This window comes from Callithrix jacchus, chromosome 20, assembly GCF_049354715.1.
Source record: "Callithrix jacchus isolate 240 chromosome 20, calJac240_pri, whole genome shotgun sequence".
Taxonomy (NCBI): Eukaryota; Metazoa; Chordata; class Mammalia; order Primates; family Cebidae; genus Callithrix; species Callithrix jacchus.
In genome coordinates, this window is record NC_133521.1 from 21,258,930 (window position 1) to 21,272,726 (window position 13,797).

Below are 13,797 nucleotides of genomic sequence, written 5' to 3' on the forward strand. Positions count from 1 at the left end.
ATTTGACTGTCATTTTTTTCTGACCTCAAATTTAGTGTTTTATGTTATAAGAACATTTTTTAAATGTCTTTTCTTATACTCCATTCATTACAATCAAAAGAGCAGGTATGCTCCCATCTTCCAACGAAGGAGAGCTTGTCATCATTTGTTTATCTGAAAGATAATGTTGACATTTGATTGTTTACTGCTTAAAAGATTTAAAAGAGTATTTTCCCACACCTGAGGAGATTCGTAAAACTCTTGTTAACTCAGTTGTACGTACTGAAAGCAGCCTATTGTCAACATATGGGGCAAACATATCTAAATGATATCAGAAACATTTTGGGAATCGTAACCAATTTCAAAGGTATTAATTATGGTGTCAAACAGCAAAATGTGTGCTAGAATGGATGGAAACTAGCAGCATCATGGTGTTTGTAAGCAATTTAAAATTTCAGGAATGAAATGGAGATTAGAAGAGGACAAAGAATAGAGTCAAAGGGTCAAACATCGAGGGCCTGGAAAAACAAAAACGTGCCAAACTGTTTTAGGTACATATAATTTAAGGATTTATAGCTAAGACCTAATATATCTAAAATTATATTTTCAAATAATATATCTAAATTAATATTATAAAATAATATATCTAAAACAATATTATATGTTTCAGGTAGTAAAATTTTCCAGGGTAGCCATCAACTGCACCATTAAAACTAAAACTGGAAAAGATACATGACATGTTCCAGGCTCAGAAAATGTGCAGTGCACTATGCGATCTCTAAAGGGGAGCTCACTTGGTGAGTCCCATTGCTAAGACATCTGTCTAGAGGAAATTTCTCATCATACATGGATCATGTCTGAGCAGGACACTGCTGTCTTCTGAGCTGAGAATGTGGAGATCAGAGATTGGGCAGCTGAGTCTAAGAGGTGTATGTTATAGACTGAACATTTGTATCCTTGTGTATATAATAGACTGAATGTTTGTGTCCTCCTGTATTAGTCTATTTCTGCTGCTATAACATAAATACCTTAGACTGGATGGCTTATAAACAATATAAATTTATTTCTCACATTTCTGGAGGTTAAGAAGTCTTAAGATCAAGGCACCAAAATACTCGATGTTGGCGAGGGCCTGCTCCTCTTACACAGCAGAAGGAGAAAGGAAGCTCTTTTCCACCTCTTTTATAAGCGCACTTAATCACTCTTCCTGAAATTTCTTCTCTTAATCTTAGCACATTGAGCATTGTGTTCCAACATTTGAATTTTGAGAAACAACATTCAGATCATAACATTCCCCTGCTCCAAATCGATATGTTGAAACCTAACTCCCAAGTGATGGTATCAGAAGGCCAAGGCTTTTGGAGGTAATTAAATTATTAAGGAAAAGACCCCATGAATGGGATTGGTGTCCTTAAATAAGAGATCTCAGAGAGACTCTAATCATTTTCTTTTCTTTCCATGTGAGGATACAAGGAGAAGTCAGTAGTCTACAACCTGGAAAAAAAAACCTCCAATAAACACAAAAACTGCCAATACTTCAATATTGAACTTTCCAGCCAGCGAAACTGTTAGAAATATATTTCTGTTGTTTATAAGCCAACCAGTCTATGGCATTTTTATTTCTTATAGTGGCCCAAACTGACTAAGACAGTGGTGAATCAATGAGAGCCCTGGGAATCCATATGGGGTCTCCCACAAGTTTGTGGCTGAGGGCTGCATTATATATGTACCAAATGGTTCATCTGACTCTTACCAGAATAAGCTTCTGTATAATTGAAAGCAGGGTAGATGTTAGTCATCAGGCAGTGCTTAGAGAAGAGTAATGGGAGAGGACATGAGATCCTGTCCCTGGCAGACTGCAGGGCTTTCCATATTATCTTATTTCCAATTCTGCACTATTTAGGATACAATAAATGCTATGACTTCAGAATAAAGATCACACAGAAAAGCAAGGTGTATTCTCCCCATAAAGAAAGCCTAAAATAAAGACTTGGTAAGATTTTTAGGCTAGATAAAGTACTATTCACTCCTACAGAAGTTAAGGAAGCTTTCTATAGATGCCCATTAACAAAATATAAAAACAAACCTACACAAGATAGTCAGGCCATAATTGACTGCAACAGACAAATGCATAAGGAAATCATGGTATTTCCATATAAAGAAATACTACTCAGCAATATAAAGGAATGAACTACTGAATCCCAAGACAAAAACAGATATTCAGAAACATTACACAGTGTGAAAGAAGTAAAACACAAGGCATAAACACTGTATGATTCACTTATATGGACTCTCAAGAAGATTAACTAATATAGGAGCAAAAAGCACACAAGTGGTTTATTAATTGAGTTTCATTTGTTTTTTTGCTGTTTTTTGGTTTCTTGTTTTTTGAGACGGAGTTTTGCTCTTGTTACCCAGGCTGGAGTGCAATGGCGCGATCTCGGCTCACCGCAACCTCCACCTCCTGGGTTCAGGCAATTCTTCTGCCTCAGCCTCCCAAGTAGCTGGGATTACAGGCACGCGCCACCGTGCCCAGCTAATTTTTTGTATTTTTAGTAGAGACGGGGTTTCACCATGATGACCAGGATGGTCTCGATCTCTTGATCTTGTGATCCATCTGCCTCGGCCTTCCAAAGTGCTGGGATCACAAGCATAAGCCACCACACCCACCAGAGACATTAGATTCTTATATATATTTCTCTCTCTCTCTCTGTCTCTCTCTCTCTCTCTCTCTCTCTCTCTCTCTCTCTCTCTCTCTCTCTCTCTCTCTCTCTCGTAAGGACACAGAAAGAAGGGGATTGTCCGCAAATGAAAAAGAAAGACTTCACTGAAAACTGAACACCTTGATCTTAGTCTTCTAGCCTCCAGAACTGTGCAGAAATAAGTAACTGTTGTAGAAGCCACCCAGTCGACGATACTTTTGTTATGGCAGCCCACGGCAGTGAATACAATGGCACATACATTTATTAAGACATACTAAACACTGTTTTTAAATATGTGTAAATTTTATTATATCTTAATTATACTTCAATACAATTGATTAAAAGATGCTATAAGGCCAGCATACCACTAGCAGTATGATTGAATGAGAAATAAAGCTGGAGATGGCTGCACAATACCTAGTTATTGTCTGCATATAAGTTCAATGGAAAGGACCAAACAACAACAACAAAACTTATCTGGAATTTTGGCAGAAGGAGGGAAACAGGCACAAAACACCTACATTATCCAGAAGTTATAATCAATATAATTTACAGTTTGATAAGTTGTGTTGCGATGAAGAAGACGAATGGGTCTCGACTTGTGCCCAAACTTCTGGAGTAAGTGACTAAGTGAATGATAATGACATCATATAAAATATGCGGCATCATGTAACTTGCAGATGGAAAGGAAGGTTCATTTATTTTGGGAATAATGGATTTGAGTTGCCTTGGGAATGTTCAAAAAATAGATGCTTCTGTGGCACTGACTATAGAGCTTTAAATTTTAGAAAAAAAAACTGTACTTGCCTATAAATTAGAAAGTCATTAGCATAGAACTGAGAATTATAATCATAAGAGTGAGTGAGATCACCCAGTCCGAGATGCTAGAAAAGGGAAAGAAATTAGCAGTGAACACATAAAAATATTAATATTTAGGAGACAGGCAGAGGAAGTCAAGTTCATGAAGGAGGCAAAGAAATACAAAAGAGTGAATTTTTAAAAAGGTGGTGTCACGGAAGTCAAGAGAATAGAGAATTTTGAAGAGAACAACATCAATAATGTCAAAGGCAGCTAAGGAACCTACTAAAAGAGTCCATTTAAATCTAAAACACATTTATTGGATTTGGCACTAAGAACTTGGAATGGCCAAGGACAAAAGAAAGAAATCCTGAGCTAAAAGCTAAGTTATCTGCATTCACATTCAGACTCTAGGTAATTGCTGTGCAGTACGGAACAACCTCCTTTGCCCCCATGAGCCTGAACACCCTCTTCTTCAAAATAAGATGATAAAAAAATTAGGTTGTAGGAAGGATGAAATGCAATAATGATCATAGGAACATTTTCTTGCTTCTGATGTTTTACTATATAAGCTGTTTTATGCAATCCACTTTGTGAGGAAGGAATAATGTTTGAGAAATATATTCATTTTAAGTTAATCGATCAGAAGAAGCTTCACTATGCTCCATAACTAAATATCAAAAATCTTCATAGCTTAACACAATGAAATTTTATTTTAAACTATACTAAACTTTACATACTCAACACAAATTGGTGGTAGATTTATGTCCACACATCACCCTATACCATTTTATGATGCAATGACAAACACATGTGTCTTCGGGTTCAGTGTGAAACGAGAAGAGAAAGGTGAAAAATCAAATACAGTCAATCAAATACTTTGGCCTTATGAAACAGCAAAGTTCCCTGATCCCCCTCACAAGATAGGTGGCAGGGGTGTGATCTGCCTCTTTGGTCACCACTGCTGCTGCTCAAACCCCTGATGGGAAGGGGAGCATACAGACGAACAGGTGCAGGAGCCCACGTGGGAGTGTGTTACAGTGTGCCCTTTTAGCCCTGCAGTCCATGGATGGCTTGAGTGTTAACCAGCTCAGTAGACCCTCTGCCTTTCTGCAGGGGCAGAGGGCCAGTGTGACAGTTTTCTGTATCCTGAGCTCTTATCCAGTATCCTGGAAGAATTGGGTCACACACAAGACTCAAAGGATGGATACAGGGGTTTTATTGTGTGGTAGAGATGGCTCTCAGCAGGAGGGATGTGTAGTGGAAAATGGTAATGGAATGGTATGAAGATCCTCTTCTGGAGTCTCACTGTCCACAAGCCAAACACCTCTCAGACCACCCTTGGATGAATTCCTCTTGGCATTCAGACATTCCTCCTCCTCTCTCTTTCTCTGTCACATCATTCTGCCCTTAATGTGTGTATCTCCTCATCTCTTTGCTTATCTGCCTGTGAAACCAGGGGTTCAGGGTTTATATGGGTACAGGATGGGGCTGTGGCAGGCCAAAAGGCAAAAACTGTGGCATGATAACAGGAATGTCTGTCCATATTTAGGGCCTTCAGGCTTGAGGGTGGGGCCTTTCTCAGGGACTGGCCTCTTTTATCCAGTGTTTTCCTGTCTCCAGTCCATATCAATGGAAGTGACAGGCCACTTCTTCTCATGTATTCTATTGACAAAATATTAGATATTTAATCATCTCAGTTTCAGAAAATTAGGAAATTTTAATTTTTCCATGCACTTTCAAGAAGACAAGAACCATAATTTTTATGGATACTTAGAACTCCTATTATAATACTCTAAAATAAGATTATAATTTATGGTCACTAGAAAGACATTTAAAAACAGATATACATACTTATGATCTCATTCAATGCAAGACAATATTCAACGTCCTTAATGTTGATACTTATAACATTTAACAATGTCCTTTAACTTTTCAGAAAAGCTTAATCTTTCCACTTACATTGTATATGAGTTGACTGGTAATACAAAAAGGCTTTAGAGTGCAGTGAAAAGAACATGGATGTTGGGTAAAATATGTATGCATATGTGTTCTACATACATGTTTCAAATATAGGCAAACTAAACTCTCAAAATTTGTCATATATTATCTTTATTATAATAAAAATATAATATATAATAAAGATATATCATTTATAAAGATAATATGATTATAATATATTATAAAGATATATAATATATATTATCTTGATAAAAGTGGTCATACTGCCCAAAGTAATTTATAGACTCAATGCTATCCCATCAAACTACCATTGACCTTTGTCACAGAATTGGGAAAAAAAAAAAAAAAAACACCTTAAACTTCATACAGAACCAAAAGAGAGCCTACATAGCCAAGACAATCCTAAGCAAAAAGAACAAAGCTGGAGGTATCACACTAACTGACTTCAAACTATACTACAAGGCTACAGTAATTAAAACAGCATAGTACTGGTACCAAAACAGAGATATAGACAAATGGAACAGAGCAGAGGCCTCAGAAGTAACGCCACACATTTACAACCATCTGATCTTTGACACATGACAAAAACAAGCAATGGGGAAAGGATTAACTGTTTAATTAATGGTTCTGGGAAAACCGGCTATCCATGTGCAGAAAGCTGAAACTGGACCCCTTCCTTACACCTTATACAAAAGTTAACTCCAGATGGATTAAAGATTTAAACATAAGACTTACCACCATATAAACCTAGAAAAAAACCTAGGCAAAACCATTCAGGACATAAGCATAGGCAAGGACGCCATGACTAAAACACCAAAAGCAACGGAAACAAAAGCCAAAATACACAAATGGGATCTAATCAAACTCCAGAGCTTCTGCACAGCAAAGAAACATTAGATTGAACTGGCAACCAACAGAATGGGAAAAAATTTTTGCAAGCTACCCATCTGACAAAGGGCTAATATCCAAAATCTACAAAGAACTAAAACAAATATATAAGAAAAAAGCAAACAAATCTATCAAAAAGCAGCCAAAAGATATGAAGAGATACTTTTCAAAAGAAGATCATGTGGCCAAGAAACACGAAAAAATGCTCATCCTCACTGGTCATTAGAGAAGCGCAAATCAAAACCACATTGAGATACCATCTCACACCAGTTAGAATGGCAGTTATTAAAATAGGAAGGTTTTACACTGTTGTTGGGAGTGTAAATTAGTTCAACCATTGTGGAAGACAGTGTGACAATTCCTCAAAAATCTAGAAACAGAAATATCATTTGACTCAGCAATCCCATTACTGGGTGTATACCCCCAAAATTATAAATCAATCTATTATAAAGACACATGCACTAGTATGTTCATTGCAGCAGTGTTTACAATAGCAAAGACGTGAAACAAATCCATATGCCCCTCAAAGAAAGACTGGATAAAACAATGTGGCACATATACACCATGGAATACCACACAGCCATAAAAATGGTTGCATTCATGTCCTTTTCAGGGACATGGATGAATCTGGAAACCATCATTTTCTACAAACTGACACAAGAACACAAAAACAAACCACCTCATGTTCTCACTCATAAGTGGGTGTTGAACAGTGAGAACACAAGGACACAGGGAGGGGAACATCACACCCTGGGGGTCTGTTGTGCGGTGAGGGGTTAGGGGAGGGATAGCAGGGGTTGAGGAGATTGGGAGGGATAACATTAGGAGAAATACCTAATGTAGGTGATCAGGGGATAGAGGCAGCAAACCACCACGGCATGTGTATACCTATGTAATAATCCCAGAACTTAAAGTAAAATAAAGTTTAAAAAAAAAGCTTTATGGTTTGTGTGCTGCTTTAATTTAATTGCAATCTTCCCTGAAGCCATAAGTCAATGTCAACATTTCAATCAAGATTTTAGGTCAAGCAGCTTAATTGTCAATTACCAGGTTGTTATCCGATCAGTTATTTTGTGTATTATTGAATTACTGAAATCATGGTCAGCAACACTTACCTTCCTGTTGTGAAAGGACATCTGCTTTTTGAGAAAAAATAATTCTTTCACTTTCCATAGTTCCTTCAGGTTCTCGTATAACTCGTTCTACTGCATTATCTCAGCGGTGACTGTTGACAACATGGCAAGCATCTTCTTAAAACCTATGAAGTATGGTTGGAAAATGATGCTGCTTTAGTGGAACATAGATGCCCTGTCTTGATATTTGGCCATTTGACATATGTCTGACATCTGGGCCATAGTTTGAGTAATTTAACACATGACTGCATATCTAAAGTTATGAAAGAGATACCCAAAAGTAAGTCTTGCTCCTGTTTCCAAACATTCAGTTACAATCAAGAATCAAGAAGCAGCATGTGCCAAAAGACTGCCAACAATATACATAAACAGTGATTCAAGCTCCCTGGAGAGAAATCACCTCTTTGTGTGTTTTTTTGGAAAAAATGTAATTTATATTATTACTGTAAAAATATAATGTGTAAAAATGCAGTTACCCCTCTTCATAGCCATAATTTATCAAAGTAACATATTGTAAACTAAATAAAATACAGATTATTAAAAGATACTCAACCTTAAAAATTTTAATCAATTTACATTAACATTTTTCTGACAATGTCACTTTCAATTTTAAAAGTACAACTGTAAATAGAAACCACTATGAACACAAATAAAAGTCCAGATTCATTTTCACAAATATTTTTCTCCTTTATTTTTTAGAAATAAAAAGTAACCCACCTATATTTGAATTAAACTGGTTTTAAATTAATTAAAAGCTGAAGGGTTGATTAATAAGAAGTATTGGCTAATCCTTCTAATCCTTAAGCAGATTATCTATAAATAGATTTCTGATGGTCATAGACTATGCAACACAAAAATACTGGAGTGCCTATTAAAAAATATGTAACTGTGCTTTAAAAACATAAACAAACAAAATCCTGAAACCAAAACCAATCACATAGTGTTTGTTAAAATAATTCAAATTTAATTGATAACATGCTTTATTGTTGGATTATGTTACAATGACAGAAGTTGATCATTGTCATCTCTGGAATTGTTTCTAGAGTTGTTCTTTATTACTGAGCTGTATTAGTCAGGGTTATCTACAGAAACAGAACCAACGGGTTTCATGATGGCAGTTACATGATGGTTTCACACAATTGTGGCTGCAACAAATGCTTCATATCATTTCAAAATTCTTAAATGTGTTAAGATTTATTTTGTAGCATAATGTATAATCTATCCTGGAGAATGTTCTTTGTGCACTTGAGAAGGATATGTATTCTGTTGTTGTGGGACAAAGCGTTCTATATATGTCTGTAGGTCCATTTAGTCTCAAGTTTGGTTCAAGTCCAATGATGGTGGGTGGGAGAGATAGGGAGGGAGGAGGGAGAGGAGAGGACAGAGAGAGAGAGAGAGAGAGAGAGAGAAAGAGGGGGGGAGCGAGAAGAAAGAGAGAGAGTAGCGAGAAGAGAGAAAGAGAGAGAGGAGAGGGAAGAGACAGAGAGAAAGAAATATAAACTTTACAGAATTGGCTCACATGACGGTGGGTGCTGGTAAGCCCAAAGTTTTCAGGGCAGGCTGGTAGGCTAGAGACTCAGAAGAGAGCTGATATTGCAATCCTGAGTCAGAAGTAGTCTGAAATTTAATGCTTCCTTCCTCAGGGGACCTCAGTCTTTTGCTTTAAGACCTTCAACTGTGAGGACTACCCACATTATGGAGGGTAATATGCTTTATTTATTGTCTACTGAGGTAAATGTTAATCACAACAAAATTACCTTCACAGCAACATCCCTACCAGTTCACTGACCAAATACCTAGACTTTAGTTTGAATCACACAAATAGCCATTACATGGGTATATCATCTTGTGTTTGTTTGTTAGGATGATTTCTTATTTTCATTATTATTTTTTAAAGTTTCTTGTAGGCTTTTGGGACTGTGTCAAAACCTCTCCAAAAAATATATGCATAATTCTTGATTATATCTATGGTAAAGATGAATTCGGTTTCTTTAGTGTGAAATTAATTGACATGGAACCCATAAAGGAATTTAGGCTAATCAGCTCTATAGTTTCACGATTGCTATGTAGTTACCTGGGTTCAGACATTTTTACAATGCACAACAAAGCAGAGTATAAAAAAAGCAAACAGGAAAATCTGTTTTATGGATTTTTAATATCTTCCTAAAAAAAATGGGAGTGACATCAGCAAGATTACAGAAGAGGAGATCCCACCAAGGGAAAGGCCTTCATGTGAGCGCTAGGCTCCTTTTTGTTGATAAAAGTTAACAATTAGACATCTATCCATAAATGAAAATATCCCTAGAGAATTCAGGAGTCCATTGAAGAAGCTGTAACAACACAGAGGGACAAATATCTGAGAATAACAGCACAAAACAAATAGGAAGAAGTTTCATTTTCCCTGCATTATCTCAAGCCCCAGGTCAGCATAGCACTGAGTGGGCATGCCCAACTCATGAGTTTCCTTCACAGTGAAAAGGAGAGCAAGATGAGTAACCAATTTCCCTAGTTTTTTGGAATGTGTTCCAAAGGACCCACTTTGATTGTACTCTATTCAGATTGCAAGGGAAATAAACATGACTTTGACATCTAAAGACAGCTAAGAACAAAGGCAAAGGGTGGGGATTATCAGTTTCAGCCACACAACAGGTCCCCCGACTATCTGCAGTGGCCTACTCTACAGAGAATCCCAACAGCCTTTGCCACTGAGGGCCTCAAAAGCCTTCATAGCTGATGTGCACCCTCTGCAGCTTTCAGTGCTGAAGATACCCCAGAGTTCGATATCATGAGCCACAAAGAGCTGCGACAAAGAGGAAATCGAGAATTTTCACTGCTAAGGAAACCAACAGCCAGCACGGACTCCATGAACCACTCAGTCTTAACCAGGGAGGGCCCTGCAGTTTCTTTGCCTTCTCAGACTTCTACTCTCTGAGCCATGCCTCTCCCTCCAACCTCTCTGGAGCTGCCCCAGCTGGTATTGCCATGTATGTTTTGGCCCCAGAATCTAGCAAGGTCACTGCATTTGTGTCTGCAAATGACCCAGATGTTTACCTCTAGTCCGAGCTCCCACTTCTGCATAGGTATCTGAAGCTGTCTCCTACAGCCATATGTATGCCCATCACTAACCCCAATTCCTGCAGCACTGTGTGGGCACATGGCCAGTCTAACCACTGTCAACAATCTCCACCACCACGTGCTAGTTCATAGCTGTTGTCCCTTAGAGCTGCACATGTGCATATTTCTAGTATTAGTCCCAGGAGCTACTTTGTGCACATAACTGGCCTAACCCCTGTTGCCAGCCCTCCCAATCACACACATGCTTGCAAATGGCCCCTGCAGTCATGTACTTGCTTGCCACTTACCCCAGTCCCTGTAGCAGCCTATACATGCCACAGGACCCTTCTGCTCTGCATGTGCTCACAAGTGACTCCTGCTCCTATGTACATGCCTACAGCTATCCAGCCTCTATAACACAGACTGTATGCACTGCTGGTCCCAGTTTCCACAACCAGTAGCTCTAACCCCTCATTACCAAGCCAGAGATGCTGCCAAAGACCCAAAAAGACCTTACAGCCACTGCAGACCCCTGAAGCCCTCACTGCCGAGAACCATGCAGATGTTGCAGACCCCAGCTTTCTGGGTGAATGAGACACTGTGATGCCCTGCATCTAGAGTCTCTGTGTGCCCCACACTTTGTGCCTGGTGACAGAGCACATTCCAGTCAGGCTCGCACTACACAAGTAAATGTCTTTCCTTACCAAAGCCAGTCTATGAAGTGTATAAGAGGGTACTATTTATTTGAATGTGTAGGCATCTATTGCAAGGCTACAAGAGTTGTAAGAAATCAGTCAAAATGATGTTACCTAAGGAATGACATAAATTAATAATAACCAAACCCAAATAAATAGAGATCCACAAATTCCCTAAGAATAAATCAAAATAATTGGTTTAAAGAAGATCAGTGAATTAAGAGATACATATAAACAATATAATAAAATCTGGAAAAAATAACAATGTTAAGAGATAGCAAAACATTAAAAATAACCAAAAAGAAATTTTGGAACTAAAAACACAATAACTAAAATTTAAAATGCAATATGTTCTCACTTACAAGTGGAAGCCGGATGATGGGAACACATGAATGCACATATTATGTACACAGTTGTAATTGTGACATCGAAAACAAAGAATATGTGGTAAGGAGTAAAAGCACACGGATTTTGTATATGATCAATGTTGTAATCAGCATAAAATATACTGTTTTAACTATAAGATGTTTTATGTGAGCCTTATGGTATCTATACAGCAAAAACCTATAGTAGATAAACATAAGATAAAGAGAAAAAAAAATTAAAGAATACCACGACAGAAAATCATCAAATCACAAGGAAATATAATAAGGAAAGACCAAAAATAGAAGTAGCAAAGAATCAACAAAGCAGACAAAAAGCAGTTAACAAAATGGGAGTAGTAAGTTCTTACCTCTCAATAATTACATTGAATTACATTGAATTTAAATGAATTAATTATCTAATCACAATCATCTAATACATAGAAGGGCTGAATGGATAAAACCAATACTCAACTACATACTGCTTACAAGAGAGTCACTTCAGCTTTAACTACATGCACAGACTGAAAGTGGAGATACGGAAAGAGATATTTCATTCGAATGTAAATCAAAAGAAAGCAAGTGTTTCTATTCTTATAGTAGTCAAAATAGACTTTGTTAAAAACTTTTCTAAAAGACAAAGATGGTCATTTAGTGATAAAGGGATCGATTGCTCAAAATGATATAAAAATTATATACATATATATATATATAATCTCCAATGTTACAGCACATAAATACATAAAGCAAATATTGACAGATGTAAAAGAAATAGAAAGCAATACAATAATAGTACTGGACTGTATTACTCCACTTTCAACAATTGATTGATGATCCAGACAAAAAAATCAATAAGGAATCATTGGACTTGAACCAAACTTGAGACTAAATGGACCTACAGACATATATAGAACGCTCTGTCCCACAACGACAGAATACATATCCTTCTCAAGTGCACAAAGAACATTTTTCAGGATAGATTATACATTATGCTACAAAATAAATCTTAACACATTTAAGAATTTTGAAATGATATGAAGCATTTGTTGCAGCCACAATTGTAGGAAACTAGAAGTCAATAACATGAGGAAAATTAGGAAATTTACAAATTTGTACAAGTTAATACACTTCTGAATAACCATCGAGTAAAAGAAGAAACCAAAACAGACAATTTTTTAAAAGTTTGGAGACAAACACAAATTAAAATCACAATATACTAAAATGTATGAGATGTAGCAAAAGCATCTTATAAATCTTAGATAAATTTATGGTGATAAAAGCATACATTAGGAAAACAAGAAGATCTTGTGTAAACAACCTAAGTTACTATTTCAAGGCACTAGAAAAAGAAAGATAAACTAAACACAAAGTCCGCAGAATGAAGGGTATATAAAAATCAAAAAAGAAATAAATAAAATAGAGACTAGAAAAATAATACAAAAGTTCAATAAAACTGAGAGTTGGTTTCTTGAAATGGACAAAATTGGCAAACTTTGGCTACATTAAGAAGAAAGCAGACATGTCTCTAATATACCAAAAGAAATCAGAAGTGGAAGAGGAGACATTATGACTATCACACAGAAATATAAATGATCATATGAGACTGCTCTGACAACAAATTCGATAACCTAGAATTAATGGATAAATTCTAAGAAACGGACAACCTACCAAAAGTGAGTGATAAAGAAAGAAAAAATCTGAACAGATCAATAATGAGTAAGGAGATTGAATCAGTAATCAAAAATCTTTCACCAAAGAAAAGTCCAGGACCAGTTGGCTTCACTGGTATATTCTAACAAATATAAAAAAATATATATCAAACAACAAGAAAAAACTAATCCTGAACATCCCCAAACTCTTTTAAAAAGTTAAATATATCAGGACACTTTCAAACCTAATTTATAAGGCTAGCATTGCCCTAACGCTAAAGCCAGACAAGAAAACTACAAGAATATTCATTATAGATTAATATTCCTGATTCACATAAATGCAAAAATCCTCCATAACATACTAACAAACCAAATTCAACAACACATTAAAAGTATCATTCACCTTGATCAAATTGCATTTATCCGTAGGATCCAAAGGTGGTTTGACATACACATTCAATAAATGTGATATACTGCATTAACAAAGTGAAGGATAAATGATATGATCATCACAGTAGAAGCAGAAAAAGCATTTGGCAAATTTAAACATTTTTTTCATCAAACACTCTAAAAAT

At 36.6% G+C, this 13,797-nt stretch overlaps 1 long non-coding RNA gene across 2 annotated transcripts in view; it reads right to left on the reverse strand.

The window, feature by feature from the left end:
• LOC144580583 (uncharacterized) overlaps positions 1-13,797 on the reverse strand; it is a 514,841-nt gene that overhangs the window by 23,696 nt on the left and 477,348 nt on the right. For both annotated transcript variants that reach the window (XR_013530466.1, XR_013530467.1), the window contains exon 2: positions 7,445-7,587. This is a non-coding gene — a long non-coding RNA (uncharacterized LOC144580583). The remainder of the gene's footprint in view (positions 1-7,444; positions 7,588-13,797) is intronic.